The following is a 14,984-nucleotide window of genomic DNA, read 5'->3' on the forward strand; positions in this document are numbered from 1 at the left end:
CGATATGCTATAAATCAGGCCTTTCCAAAATACAATACTTAAAGTAGGATAAAGTTATCTCTGTTATAGTCAAATTAGTATTTGCTATGCTAGATCACTACGTCAAATAGAATTTCCGTATTATAATTAAAATATTTTAAATAAAAGAACTACTAATTGGTAATTTTATTACCCCTTTGAAATCGTGTTAAGCACCTAAATCTCAAAGCAATTCATGACAGGCATTAATTATAATTTTATAATTAACATAGCATTGCTTTGTTTGGCTACAAAGTACGATAATTGTATTATTCCTTTTAATACGTTTGTAATGGCTGAATTCTCTTTTAGAATTATATCTTAAGTTATGTATGTATCATAATCTAACTTTTGTTTAAGACATATGCTTTTATAAGTTCTGCCTCCGTCTACCAGATGGCAGAGTGATTAGTGTTTGCATCGCGATTTTGAACATATCTTCAGTAAGTCTATTAAGTAAATGCATTATTTTGCTTAATTCAGTTGACTGAGTTTTAAAGTGTCTTTAGCTGCTGTAATATTATTTTTGGTCCTTTTGTTTTTGTGTCAATTTCCTATTAGCACGCTACGCGCACCGAAGCTTGTGGTCAATGATTCGTTACACTTTCTTCTAAGGGAGAAAAAAAACCATGAGATTAGTTTCATCGTTCTTGCTGAGTTTATTTAGCTAATTTTGACTAGGTCTATAGAACGTGCTTTAAAAATCTATTCCCCCCATATCGTATTTTATTCGTATTCTTAAGATTCCATCCATCTTCATTATTCACTACCTTTTTTATTTCTTTTGACAGATCTTCAGAGAACAAAGAATTAGGCTAAGAAACTTTATCATGAAAACACAAGTGGCGACTTAAAAAACTTGCCCAATATATCCACCAAGGGAAGAGCTATAGATATTAATGCAATCAACTTTTTTCCCATCTAACTCTGCATATAATTAAATTTACAAGAAAGAAAAGATACTTCAAGAGAAATATGACTAACTTGTTCGTGGTAGATGGGGGTAAATTCATGCACCCCCCTCATCAATTTAAAGTTACGCGAAAAGAAAATATTAATATAGAGCCCACAGTTTTAAAAATGAGGTGTGTGTGTGTGCGCGCGCGTGTGTTTTCTCTCAACCCAATAGTTGGGTGGGGGAGCAAATATGTATGCTGGCGGGCCGGTTTGCCTGTTCTGTGGAAAGAAAAATCTGAGTTTTAGGGAAAGCATCCTCCGCTGCCGCGTAAGACTGATTTACCTTTTGATTGAAGAGTCCTGATAAAGGTTTTCGCGTCATAGACGGGATGGGAACCCATGTTTTTTCCAACCAAATGGCTCCAGTGAAACCAACTGAGCTACAGAGACTCTAAAAATGAGTTAAAACAAAACAAAAAAAAATTGATATTGGCAAATGCCGAAACGTTAATCAAGACTACCTCTGAATTAATTTAATGATTTATATTTCATATTCACGATCACATAAACAAATTCATAAAAAAACGAGAATAGTTAAGAAATGACAACTTGCTTTAGTCGCAACGATATCAAATACTCTTCCATTCCATGACAGTTTGAGTGTAAGAAGGAATCTTACGTTATTAGATCTTTGCAGTAAAGAGAGTACTGAACAATACTCGCGTCATGTTTCGCTGAAAAATCCTGCAGAAACAACGCGGAATGAGCAGGCATATTGTCATGGTGGAGAAACCAAACTCCATTGCGCCACTCTGTCAGGTCATTTTCACAGCATCTATTTTCGTACGCCCCACACATCTGAACACAAATATTAGCTTTTAGCCTAATTCTTGTAAACGAATATAGGTAATGGGAGATTCAATTTATGTTGGTATTTTGTTCATAAGTTAGATCTCAAATGTTTTATCATTTTTCTTGATTCCCCTCAAAAAGTTTAAATATTTCTAAAGTTTCTGTGGCAGTTATTCCTGGTGCGAAGCAAAACCACGATGATTTTTAACAGTATTTTACGCTGGCTATAAAACTTCAAGCCAAGTCACTTAATTACGTTTACTGACAATTCAAAGTAATCTTAGGTGCAGTTGGATCAGATTTTCAGGTGGAAATCCCACCTACTAAAGTTGAAAACGTACAGCGCATTATATAGTGCTGTGGGTGCAATAGAAATAAAAAAAAAAAAAAAAAATGAGTCCCTTAAGGACTTCAGCGAGCAAGGGTGATGGTTGCACACCTGGAGATGAAAGTCATCTACAATCTCAAAACTTGCAGACATTCTTTCCATAGTGGGATACGAACTCGAAGCTTGCTGTTTGCAAAGAGAAGAATCTGTGTGTGCGCGCGCGCGTCCGTCCGTCCGTCCGTGAAATGCATTTAGCACCTCATCTGGTATGTAATTAGCCTACCTAACGCAGCTCTGAAGATTAAAGTAGATGCTACCTGATGTTAAGTTAGATCTTTTCATAAACTGGTACCGATAAAGATATCGTGCTGCTATGTCTATACCTTAAGAACAAGTAATAAAGAGATTCGAACCCAGATATTTTCTATGAACGAGCAAATATTGATTTCTGCTTACAATACCATTCACACGATTTAAATGATGGCCTCATTTAATGCCTTTCAACCAGAATTACATAAAATAAATTCACTCAATGTGAAATATCGATTGTTTTGGCAGAGCATTAAAATAAGTTTTTATTGTTCTTGTTTTAGATAATTTAGCAAAATATTTTGACATTCTAATCCAAAACAAATATGATACTTTGAGTAAATTGCTACCGTTGGTGGGCTAAAAATAAATGATGAGGATATCCTACTCGAGGGAACAAACATTGCTTTTCAAGCCACTTTAATTCACTAACCAACAAGCGTGGTTGTGGTCTGATGAGGATCGATAAAATTTATCTACCTAAACTACATCTATAAATACCTCTGACCACGATGAGATTTAAACTTGTGGATTGAAGGCCGGAAAGTGCAGTCGGAATTACTCTCCCAGCGAGACTAATGGATCGTAGTAATATTTTAAACGATATAAACTGAATGAAAGAGTAAGATTGTGTTAGCGTATGGGAGTATCCAGGATACTGGTATTGGCATTTGGATCCGAGATAAAGAATTGGTCAGAAGTTGCTTTCTAGCCAAGGGGACAGAGCAGCTTACCATCATTCCCGATATGTTCAATGTCTGTAGATATGTGTGGTCATTGGCCAGTTTGCCTATTTGAAAGATGAAAAACCTGAGTTTCCAGGATAAATCCTTCACCTCCGTATGAGACCGGCTAACTTACCTTTTAGTCGAAAAGACCAGATAAAGTTCTTCGCTGTTATAGATGGGAATCGAAATGAGGTCTTTGTGACCAAAGGGCTTCGTCTATGCTGACTCAGATCGGCTCGAAGGGTGAGGTTAAGAAAATTATTCTAATGATGTCATTTAAATTACTGGAAGAAGTTTGATATAAAAATTAAACTCCTCCCCTCCCGGAATTAAGTAACTAACTCTAATAATTGCATACTGGATTATTCTTTGATCACAGAAACAGATGTAATCTTATTATCTGTATAAAAAGAAATTCGGTATTTGTAATTAGCAAAGTTCTGTACTGCATCACACATCATTAAAGACCTTTCGTATCTGAGCTTGGATATCTCATCAATCATTATCATAATTTTGTTGGACGTTGTTACCGAACAAATAGCAAGCTTTTTTTCCCACCAGATATGCTTCCAGCTACATTTGATACGTTTGTTTTTCTTTTTAATTAGAATTCGATTATAAAGTTGTAAGTTGCATTCTGCGATTAATATCAGAGACATTGCATCCGTCCTCTACTGATATTATAATTTTTTAAGTCTGTGTTCGAAGGTCAGGGAGAGGTCAAGGAAATATTCAGGATCGCCAAACTAAAATATTAATGCTTCTTTGAACAATTAGACAACTAAATCATCATGGATAAATTTGAACTGGGAAAGAATCGTGAGAAGATTTTGAATGAAAAGCTGTTATCTTTCGTGGAAGAAATACTGCAAACGATATTCAAACCAACAATGTTCGAACAGAACAGTCCATGCTGTGGATGACGTCACAGTAAGACACGTGATCATCACACACTATCATCTGCTTAAATTTCACATATATCAAATTCGTTTATACCCAGTAAAGATAGCAATTACTAATGAGTAGCCATAGGTTATTAGCGACGAGGATAGCCAATTATCGTAATAATCTAGAAGTACAAGTCCACGTAATTATAGGAAGAATGGAACGACTGCACCGATGCAGTTCCTCTTCAAATTGTCCCTAACTGTGATTCACGATAACATATTAATGTCTTGAGGGTCATCAATAAGATAGCGAAAAGTCATGTAGATACAATGAGAAATTATTGTTAAAATTTAAATTTAAGAACAGATAAGGAGTAACTATATTATTTGAACGACTAATTCCAGTTACTCGAGTTCGCATTTACTGAATTCCCAGTTGCAGTCTAATGAAATATTCCACTCATAATTGATTTAGTGATTGCTTTGTAATCCATGCGCATATTGATAAAATAGCTTCGTTATTATCTTTAAAAAAATTTTAAATCTTAGATGAAGATAACACTCCCTATGATTGAATACATTTGATTTTGTTTTTAACCAGGAAAAATAAAAGAAACCGCCCTCCGGAGAATAAGAACCACTCTATTTCATCAGTACCTTTGATTGATGCTTAGAATGTAGACTTAAGATTAGAAGTTGAGCCAATTTCTTATTCATTTTCATCGACTATTTTAATAATTGAATTCGGTGTGATGAGTATCCATACTTATCGAAGTTCTCCACTAGTGCAGTCTGTTAGTGATTTCTGAATTAAGTAAACTTGGGAAACATTGTTTTATTTTTTTCATTTTTTCCGTTTTTAACTGCAGACTGAGTTGCAGAATGTCTAAATAGACTTCTTTGAAGAACTATTCATGTTTTAACCTCAAATCTTTTTTCTTTACTGGAATGTATTGTCCAGTATCGTCTATATGCTAAATATTTTAATCCGGTTCTCCTGATAAATTTAGATGTTTTTATAGTGGCTTCTATAAGATTCCTTTCAGAGAAATCTCCTGGTTAAATACCCCAATTATCTTCTGTTTTTACCCATTTAATCTTAGGGATATAAGAGGAAATTTTCTTTTTTGCTGCATCATAGATATATCGCTCTCTTTGCACCTAACACATCTTTTGCTGACATAATTCCTCTATTCATGCGACCAATACAAATAAATCTTCATACTAAATGCAATATAAACTGCATCTCACAGTATGAAGCGGAGTTGATAGGAATTAAAGATTGGCGCCTTCAGTACTGTCAGAGGTCATGGTTATATGACCCATTCTTCCCCACTCTGCCTTGTAAGGGGGAGGTCAGTGATTTATATCATATTAATAACGTGGGTGGGCTAAGGATGAGATGATCCAGGATCTCTGCTGTTGACACACAAACACTTCAGGCCTCCAGTAAGCAGGGCGGTGGTTTCACTCACATCGATGTCTGTAGTGGGATTGGAACCCATAGCCTGTTGAGCTGTTTAAAACTTTCATAATAATTTAAGATCCTTTTAAGTGTTTCCTTCGCTATTGATAATTTTTCCCGCATTTTTTTCTCCTTGGAGTTTTTCTTATTTTCAATGCCGAAACTTTTTCCATTGCAAAGACTTTCATCACTTCCTTTGTTTGCAATCAACGGAGGCTATCTCTTTCCATTACGACTACCTTAAATTGCACTTTCCTTGATTATCTACCATTATCGGTATCGTTTATCTTTCCTTCGCTTCATTCCACAGCAAATCCCAGCATCCATCTTCTGTGAATAGTCTTAATCAGTGTTTCCTTTTATCCAGCTTTCTATATGACGCCGAAGCCAGGATGAAAAATGACCTCTTGCGTCCTTCTGTTCATTTCATCAGAGCATATTCTTCTTCCAGTTTCATCTGAATACTCTTTTAATGAGCTTTATCCAGAACTGAATCAGTATACGCCTTGTTATTGTAGTTCTAATACAGGTGCAGTTACACTCCGTAATTACCTCAGTCATTCAGCGATATATATATATATACAACTTTAGTCTCGGATTTTCTAAGAGAGATCTCTTTCATTTGCAGCGTCTTACTAGATAGAAGCACATAACATTACAGAAACAGCAGCCCCACGTAAGCTGTAACCTAGAAGGAGAAACACATAATGGTTGCATCAGTAAAGTCATAAAATGTCTCCGGTATGAGAGAAGGTCGGAGCAAGACGCGCCTTTCAATGGTCACTGTTATAGCTTCGCTAGCTCAGTAATTGGTTTTATATACGACCAATCAAATCTGCGTTTCCTGGGTGTTCCTTGCGTTAAGTGAACCTAACATGTACCTGATGACCACACATAATCAACCGATAACATCTTTAATTGTTTAATCTCAGCAAGAGAAACGGAACATTAAAAGACTAACTGGTTGAGTCCACCGACGGGGAAAATTCTATCCCGTAATGTTTTTCTCTTTTAATCATTTTCAAAATTTTCTTTATTAACGTTGAGAGAATGACCCCCCCCCCTAGATTCTTCTTTATTAATGAGATCTTGCACTTTTACAAGATGGTCTTTGAAGCATTTATGCTCTGTCATATTTAATATAAATCAAATACCAACTTTCAGCAGGTTTTCATTTATGAAGTGATCTACTGATTTAGTCATGTACTGTAATACCTCAGCACGCGACCAAAACAAACAAAAAAAAAATGTATTGTACAAGTAGACTGCAAACTATGTAACAATGCTAATTCAACAATTACCTTGCTTCACGAGTAGTTTTTGATATTGTTACATTAATTTTGCTTTTTTTTTTCTTCGTCGATTTTTATGTTCAGATTCGTGCAGTGGCAAATCTATCCACTAATATATTCTTTTGATTTACAAGATTACTCATTTGTTATCTAAACTTTTGGATTTTCAACTGTACTAAGTTTATAATAATGCTTCCATTATTTAGTACTTCGTATTTATGTTTAGCTTCATTAGTAATAAGCGTGCCGAATTAAAATTATTACTAATGAAGCTAAATATAAATATTGAACACAGTAATTGAAGCTAAACACCAAATTACCCTACACGCTGTTACGTACCGTGAATATTCAGCTTGACGGGAGGACTACTGAAAATATTTTTAAAATTAATTCAAAATCAAAATATGAGTTAGAACACAATCAGGAAGCGGGGGAGGGGTCACTCTCTCTTGGGGCCCTTTTTTCAAGCCAAGTTTAGCTTTTGCAATGTGGAGGATTTTTTTTTTTTTTGGTTGTAGAAGGTAAGAAGAATGAAGCGTAGACTGTAAGTTTCAGAAAATGCAAAAATTGGTTGAACATACGTCTAAGGAGTGGATACCTCGTGATATGTTTGCTTTGGTATTAGTCATTTCCCATTCACAAAACATGACCGTCATACACATATGTTCTTCTAATCCCATGGATATTTCTTTATCGCGCCGACAACTCAGGACTTGATGCTGAGCTCAATCTTGCACGAGAAAGGTAATTGACAAAATAAACATAAAAAAGTGGACTGTTTTTTCTCGGCCTCAACCCAGCCATCCCGCCAATTTCATTATAATCTGTTGAAATTGTTTAAAGTCTGTGTTAATTTTCGAAAGAAAAAAAAATGGCGTGAGCACTCTGTTTGACCTTTATTAGCCTCCGTAACTGTTAACAAAAAACACTTGCCGGTCGTTCAGACGCTGCGTCAGGAATTTTAACGCGAAATTTTGTGATTCTATTTCTCGTGGTCGGAGGTTGGAACTGACAGGAGGAGACCGCCCATCCGTAGCACGGTCGAGATGTCTCTCTTTCTATCGTTTTCGTAGAAACCTGGGCATAGAGAAAAGGAGGGATTCAAGACACGCCATCTATCAAGTTTTAGCATGTTAAAGGATCCTTGTCGGTGTTCACACTGCTCTACTTATGTTCCGTAGTCACAGTTGACAGATAAAATAGTGCGACTTTCACTTTAGATGCCATCTGCTCTGTGTTAAAACATGATATGCGGCATGTGATGCCATTTCGCCTTTTCTTTGACCACGATATTTTTTCGGATTTTTTTATGTCAGCAATTTGAGAATACCATTTGGAAAATCAGTTGTTTAAGTTTGAAAATTTGATCATAAGATTTCACACTTACAACAGTTCCAAAGCGATATCAAATGCAATAATAATTTTGGAAACATTTCAATATCTGAATGACTTTATATTAATTGCTCTTTACTTCTTATTAGCTCAAATATTATTGTATTCATGCACGTACATCATTTTGACATTGTTGAGTTCGTGCGCTGCTGTGCGTGCGCTCTACTTTTTCCTGTCAAATTTCAACTAAAATTGATAAATTGCCGATCTTGGAGGTCACAAAATCTACTCCAATATTACTTTCTGGTTTTTAGCTGCGATTTTTTTTGAAATTTTTTTTTTAGATTAATATTCTTGATCTTGAACCAGAACCTATCGCTCCCGAAATCATTGCCTAGAGGGTGCCATCTCTTCACAGCAGATTAGCTTCTCCCCAGAGTGAGGTTTTTTTTTTTTTTTTTGTGACATTTTCGATATGACTGTGAATAAAGGAACAGACATTGAAGACACGCCACTGCAGTTGACAGCTCCTTTTTCTTTATCATTCGAAATTTCTGACAATAACTGGATCGTGTCCAATAATTCTTATCAACCGCTTTTGTTGATCAAGTAATGTTTTTTTATGGTTAAAAACTTTGCTTAATTTTGACATTATTGCGTCTACATTCTTTGCTTTTTCTAGTATTTTGACTTCTTGAAATGCATCTTGATTTATGTTCGAGAAAAGGCTCTTCTATTGTTAGGCATGTTCTTGAGAATTGCCTTAAGCCTTCCCTTGTGTGCACGTGACATTTTCGCTTTTCTCCTTCCAATATCGGTTTTTCTCCATTTTTCAGCATTTGCCCGCAATCTTTGTTCCACTTCATTAGCTGGCATTTCCTTCAAAAGCAACTTAGTTTTAATCCTTTCTCTACACTTTTGCTGTCTGTTGTGTCTGGAGGAGGTTCCTAAGGATTTTTAAATATTTCCAAGAGCGAGTTAATCCCTCACATAGCACATCACTGGAATATTTCTTGTAATCCTTTTGAATTTCTTACAACTATGATTCTTTTTTAAAAAAAAAAAAAAATTCTTCTTTTGTTCGATATTATTTTGCTCAGAGCGAGATCGATTTCTTTTTACGTTTTTTTCAGTATACAGTGAGTTTCTTAAGAGTTAGTGCTCGTAAAATTCCTGTATATTAACACCCATCCCCTCCTCAAGAGTGTCATGCATGAATGCCTTCCCAGAAGCAAAACACGTACATTTTAGAGAAATGCCTCTAGTCCCTCGTGATAATTTTATAAAGATATTAGGGGGGGGGCTCTGGCGCCTACGCCCCCCCCCCCAGTTCCGGGCTAGTAAGCCTGTTCTCCTTCAATTCTGATGAGACTCGAGACATTTGACAACAATGTGTTTGCCTTCATGAGACAAACACATTGTTCGACGTTTCAAAACAATGAAGAGACAAAAAAAGTTTCAAAATTTCGGCTTATCTTTATATATATGTAGGATATATTTAGTGATATTGCAACAATAATTTTTCCCTCCCACCTTTGTAGAAATATTTCATATCCATTTATTCATAAATTTATACATTTCTTACCTTAACTACACGAAATCTACTTCTGTAATACAGTATATTCCAATTCTCAGTTCCAATTACTGCTGATCTTTGTCTTCTCTAGCCAATCAGCGTCTTTCCTTTGATGGAGCTCCCCATCTCATTTAGAAGGTGCTATTCAATGATTACTGCTTCCGGTGGTCTGAAGACTAACAACTCCTACTTGATTGCTACTAACATAAATAATATTTCTAAGCGTCACGTTTACATTTGTCTTTTTTTATATATAAATGTACCCCTAAGTCTTTCCTTCTGATTAAATATAGACATCGGATTAATTGGAATTACTACAAAAATAAATAACACTCGGTCCAATATATTACTATGTCTGTTAATTGTTTGTTTCCTGTTGGTTTGAGGATTCCAATTCTGTCTAGGACGAGAAGTATCTTTGTAAGGGTTTTACACCGAAGATGAATTAGCCAGTAGTTATACGGGAGGGAAAGCCTTTTTTTTTTCTTCCAGAAAATTGGATTTTTAATTCTACAAAACAGGCAAACAGACTGGAGAACGCACGCATAACAGATATAATATAAACTGCTTGAAAAGAAGTCAACGGACTCCGTAGTGCGAGGAACAAACAACCATGGCGCCCCGCCTTAATAAGATGTAGGACCTCCTTTTGCTGCGACGGCTGCAGCGATCCTACCGGCATACTTTTCACAAGCATACGATCGGGATCAATGTGAATTTTAGACCATTCTTCCTATCGGCATGTAATGAGGTCCTGGACTGCTGTAGGATGGGTGTCAGTTGACCTCATCTGACGCTCCAGTTCATCCCACAGACGTTCAATAGGATTGAGATCAGGACTCCCTGGAAACCAGTCAAGTGTAATAACGTTCACATCCGCAAACCATGCCGTTACAGCAGCAGCCGTATGTCATGTGGTGCAGTGGTCAGTTCTAAGAGGCACTGCATTGTCCAGAATATTCAGATACCTCTTGGAGTTCGATGTTTGTGGCACCACAAACAGAGGTTCGAGGCCAATCCAGGAAAACGGGACCATACTCTCACGCAACCTCCGAATTTCATAGCCGGAGTTGCGCACTCTGATAAGAGACGGCCACCGGGCAGCCACATCCGTCATTCTGCTCGGTAGAGAGTGTAGCTCCATAGCACAGTTTTCCAATCTTCCACGCTCTTTGCACTGAAGAAGACGCTGCACGTTGGTTCGGGTAATGTGGGCTTGCATATAGCGGTTCTACCATGGAAATCCATGTTGGGAGCCTCGGTTCTGAATATTTTTGTACTGATTCATGTTCTAATCGATAAGAGGAACTCAATATGCAACATGTCGGCCAACAAATGGCGTATTTTACATATTTTCTTCGTAGCAACCCACGGTCACGTTTCGTGAGTGTGGTGGGGCGTCCGCTGTGAGTAGCAATTCCACTCGATTTGAGTCATCCTAGATCAACAATGACTCGATTTGTCAACAATTTGCCGAACAGATAGGCTTGCACGTGGCATCCTATCACAACGCCTCTTTCAAACTCCGTGAGTCCCCCTCTTGCAGCGATTTCACCCGGACGCAGTTGCATTGACTTGGAAACATCCTATTCCTGCAAGTTTTACCAGCTAGAAACACGTGACTCGTTACATGACACGATGTCTGTGACTTTTTTCCAAGCAGTGTATATTGTCATCATAACTATAGTTGCTTAGGCTGTAATTTAAAGCAGCCCAATCCAGTTTGGCTAATTTCCTTGGAAAGAAGCATTCTATCCGATCTCTCCTTGAATAAAAGAGTACGTCATGCAATTTGTTCTTATTAATTACTTCCTATTTAGTTTGAATGTATATTGGTGTCATAATGAGTGTTAACAAGGTACTCGTTTATTATATGAAATTTACATGTGCGTGTATATAAATTTATTAAATTTCAATTTTTTTTTTCAGATATCAATCACATCAGTTCCGCAAAAGAAATGTGTAAACCTGAAGAAGGCGCCCGAATTATCACAAGTAAGCTTACATTGTCTTCTGCAAACTCTGTAATATGCACGCATGCGTAGTTTTTTTCCAGAATGTACAGCAGGATTACCGTTCGCTTTTCATATGCTTTAAATAATTATAATTATTATTTTTTTTTAAATTCCCATTACACAGAAGGATCTCCATAGTATACACTTTTTATATTACCCTAAAGGAAAGTATGAGTTAAGCAATTACATTAAAAAAAAGAAAAAAAAAACCCTTAGAAGTATAGTCTCCATGCACGCGCGCGTTGTGAAAGAAAAGTGAGATCAATTATTCGAGCGAAGTGGGCTGCGCAGTTTTTATAATCCTTCATATGAAGCGAGCACCAGCAATGGTGATAAGGGGAAATTCTTTCTCTGCGTTAATTAAAAAAAAAAAAAAAAAAAAAAACGAAATAAACATACTAATTAGACTTATGAAATTCATATATACACGAAACTATTCCATTTTTATCTGTAAAACAGACTAGAAATGACCGTCATTTTTTACACGGGTGAGATCTTTTTAAGCTTGCAGATGCAAATATTAGTAAAAGCAAGAAAAATATTATTTTAAAAAATGGACTTTTTTTCTTATATGCATTATTTTTTCAATATTTAGTTATTCTCTCAAAAATGTATCATTCTTATTATGTAAATTAGTTCATATTTTATTTGTGATAATGTTAGCTATGTAACGAGGTCTAGCAGAAAAGTAATGATACAAAATTCGTATAAAATCATGCATTCAGTTAATCGCCTGATGCATCGTGGTCACCTTAAAAGCACCCCCCCCCCTTCGCATGAAACGGACCGGTTCCAAAGTCCTCTTCTGTTAGCTCGTTTATGGCCCCTGTCATGACTCATGGGGGTGGTTTCTATAGTCTCAAAATGGTTGCTTCTCATCTTGTTTTTGAGCTTGAGAAAAAGAAAAAAGTCACATGGAGACGAGTCGGTCGAGTACAGTAGCTTTCCAACACTGGAATGCATTTTTGGCAAAATACTCGCGAATTGACTGCGCAGAATGAGCAGGCGCATTGTTGTGAGGTTGCAAGATCGAATCAATCGCAATCACCCATAAACGCGTTTTTGCAACCACTCAAGAATTTCTTCGTAGTCAATTTGATAACTCGTGCTTTTAGCAACTCGACAGGTGTTGCTACCGTCGAGAAAGTGATCTGATTTGAAAGAGCGGGAATAACTAACATGCTGCTCATCGTCTGTTCGACAGTGCTGCTAATTGTTGCAATAAAAAAAAAACTAATTACCTTTCTGCTAGATCTCGTATGTACTTTATTTATTTTTTTTTACTTATATCCTATTTAATAATTGACACCAAAGCTATATAATTAAAAGACTGATTTTATTTTATTTATTGGGTAATTCAAATGTTTAAAATACGTATGACTGTCCTGCTGCTGTGGACTACTTCATAAATAACAACCTTCTAGATTCCAAGGTTTGTGTATAAATATTTTACTAGTCACATCTCCAAACAAATGTTAGGATTTAATGTTTTAAGATTTTACAGTCAAATATAAACCGAGATCTCAAGAAATGGAGAAAGTTTATTTAGTTTCAAACCCACTTAAACTTTCATATAAAACCTGGTACGAGAAAAACTCTTGCATTTTCTGTACACCTGAATCACAACTGCTGCAATAATGGAAACATGACCAGCAGTTATTCTGGCAACAATTAAACAACAATATCTTAGAATCCATTGTTAGCCTGTTAGCTAATGTATACAAGTCTATGAGATAAATGTGTGCGCGCGCGTAATGCAAATAACGTGCTGTTACAGTAGTGGTAACAATAGGCTGCAGCAACTTCCATGCCTTGTAAAGCTCCCCATGCTATCGAATCCATTAAGGCACTTTTACTCCCCGTCGACATGTTTTCCTCCTGTTTTGTTTGTTTTAACAGACGCAGTTCTCTCTCCCTGCGGACTGTTTCATCATATTGCATATTGTGACATGGGTGGAGTCTGTACTATGATCAAATTATACAGAACTCATTAAACTGTTTTGCTAGCCATTCTTTATTCTCTTCTGTCAATATCTGAGGATAATTAAGCAAGGTAAATATTTATGCAATTTGTTTTTGTTAAGTACGTCATCCAAAGAACTTTCGGTCTTTGATGTTTTTGTTTAGTGCATTAATTGCGTACAAATTTATTTTTAAATAACGTACTTAATTAAGACATCTTTTTCTCTTGAAAAATGCAAATGATTTGTAAAAAAAAAAAATAATAAAATCATTTTTTTAATCAAGTGGCATGTACACTAGCCATCTAAAAGTTATGAGACCCCACTAGGAAAATTAAAACGATAGAATCACGCGACCTGCTGAGGACACCAGATAATCGTTCATTCAAAAATTAATTGCAATACTGTATTTTAATTGATGAACACGTGAGATAGCATTTCTCGGTGTGTGTGGGGGGGATATCATTTGCAAGAAATGTAGGTTATCACCCGAGCTAAGCATCTAAGTTGCGCATATGAATTAAACATTTAAACGGACTCCCCAACTACATCTTCTGCCTACAGGTTAGCATAGGATTTGCTATTCGAATGGTTGCTATGGTTTCCATATGTTGCTATCGTAATATCAAGGAATCACATAATTTGCTTATGTAACGCAGAAATGTAAAACTAATCATCAAATGTATCACCCAGTTATATAAAGTGAAACTGGTGTCACGTGATATCACTTTTGACAGAGTATATAAATAAGCCACAGAATTTGTCAAATGCTGCCTAAATGCATCGGAAGATTTGGGTGATATTAATCGGCTTCATCATTGAGTGATGTGCAAACAAACACTGGGGGATGTTCTTAAAAGGATTGCACGGAATTAATCTGAAACTTGTTCTATGATATCGTGGTTACTAAGTTTGCTGAACTGAATGGGCCTTCAATTTATTAATAGTGATTTTATACGATATATTATTGAATTATGAATGCCTAAATTTCTAGATAATCTAAAGAAAGTGACATTTGCTTAAGTAGTCGAAATGAGGGCATAAATATAATTTGAAACTACTTTTTTATAGAAATAATTATGAATTTTGAACTTCCTTTTTTTGAAAATTACGAGTCTAAGTCGTGTTCTTTTTCGTCTTAACTTTTTTAAAAGCAACTAATCATGGCCCATCGTGTCTTTTTTCAAATTTCTTTCTTATTTTATACTTTTGATTTACAGAGGAGGTAAAATAAAAACATAATGTCGAAAAACATTACGTAGAAATGCAGTATTTCGAAAACTTGCACTCCGAACATGGCCTAGAAACGCAAGATTCGTGGATA

Source organism: Typopeltis vanoorti, chromosome 5, assembly GCF_054136105.1.
Source record: "Typopeltis vanoorti isolate ZY-2024b chromosome 5, IOZ_Tvanoo_1.0, whole genome shotgun sequence".
Taxonomy (NCBI): domain Eukaryota; kingdom Metazoa; phylum Arthropoda; class Arachnida; order Uropygi; family Thelyphonidae; genus Typopeltis; species Typopeltis vanoorti.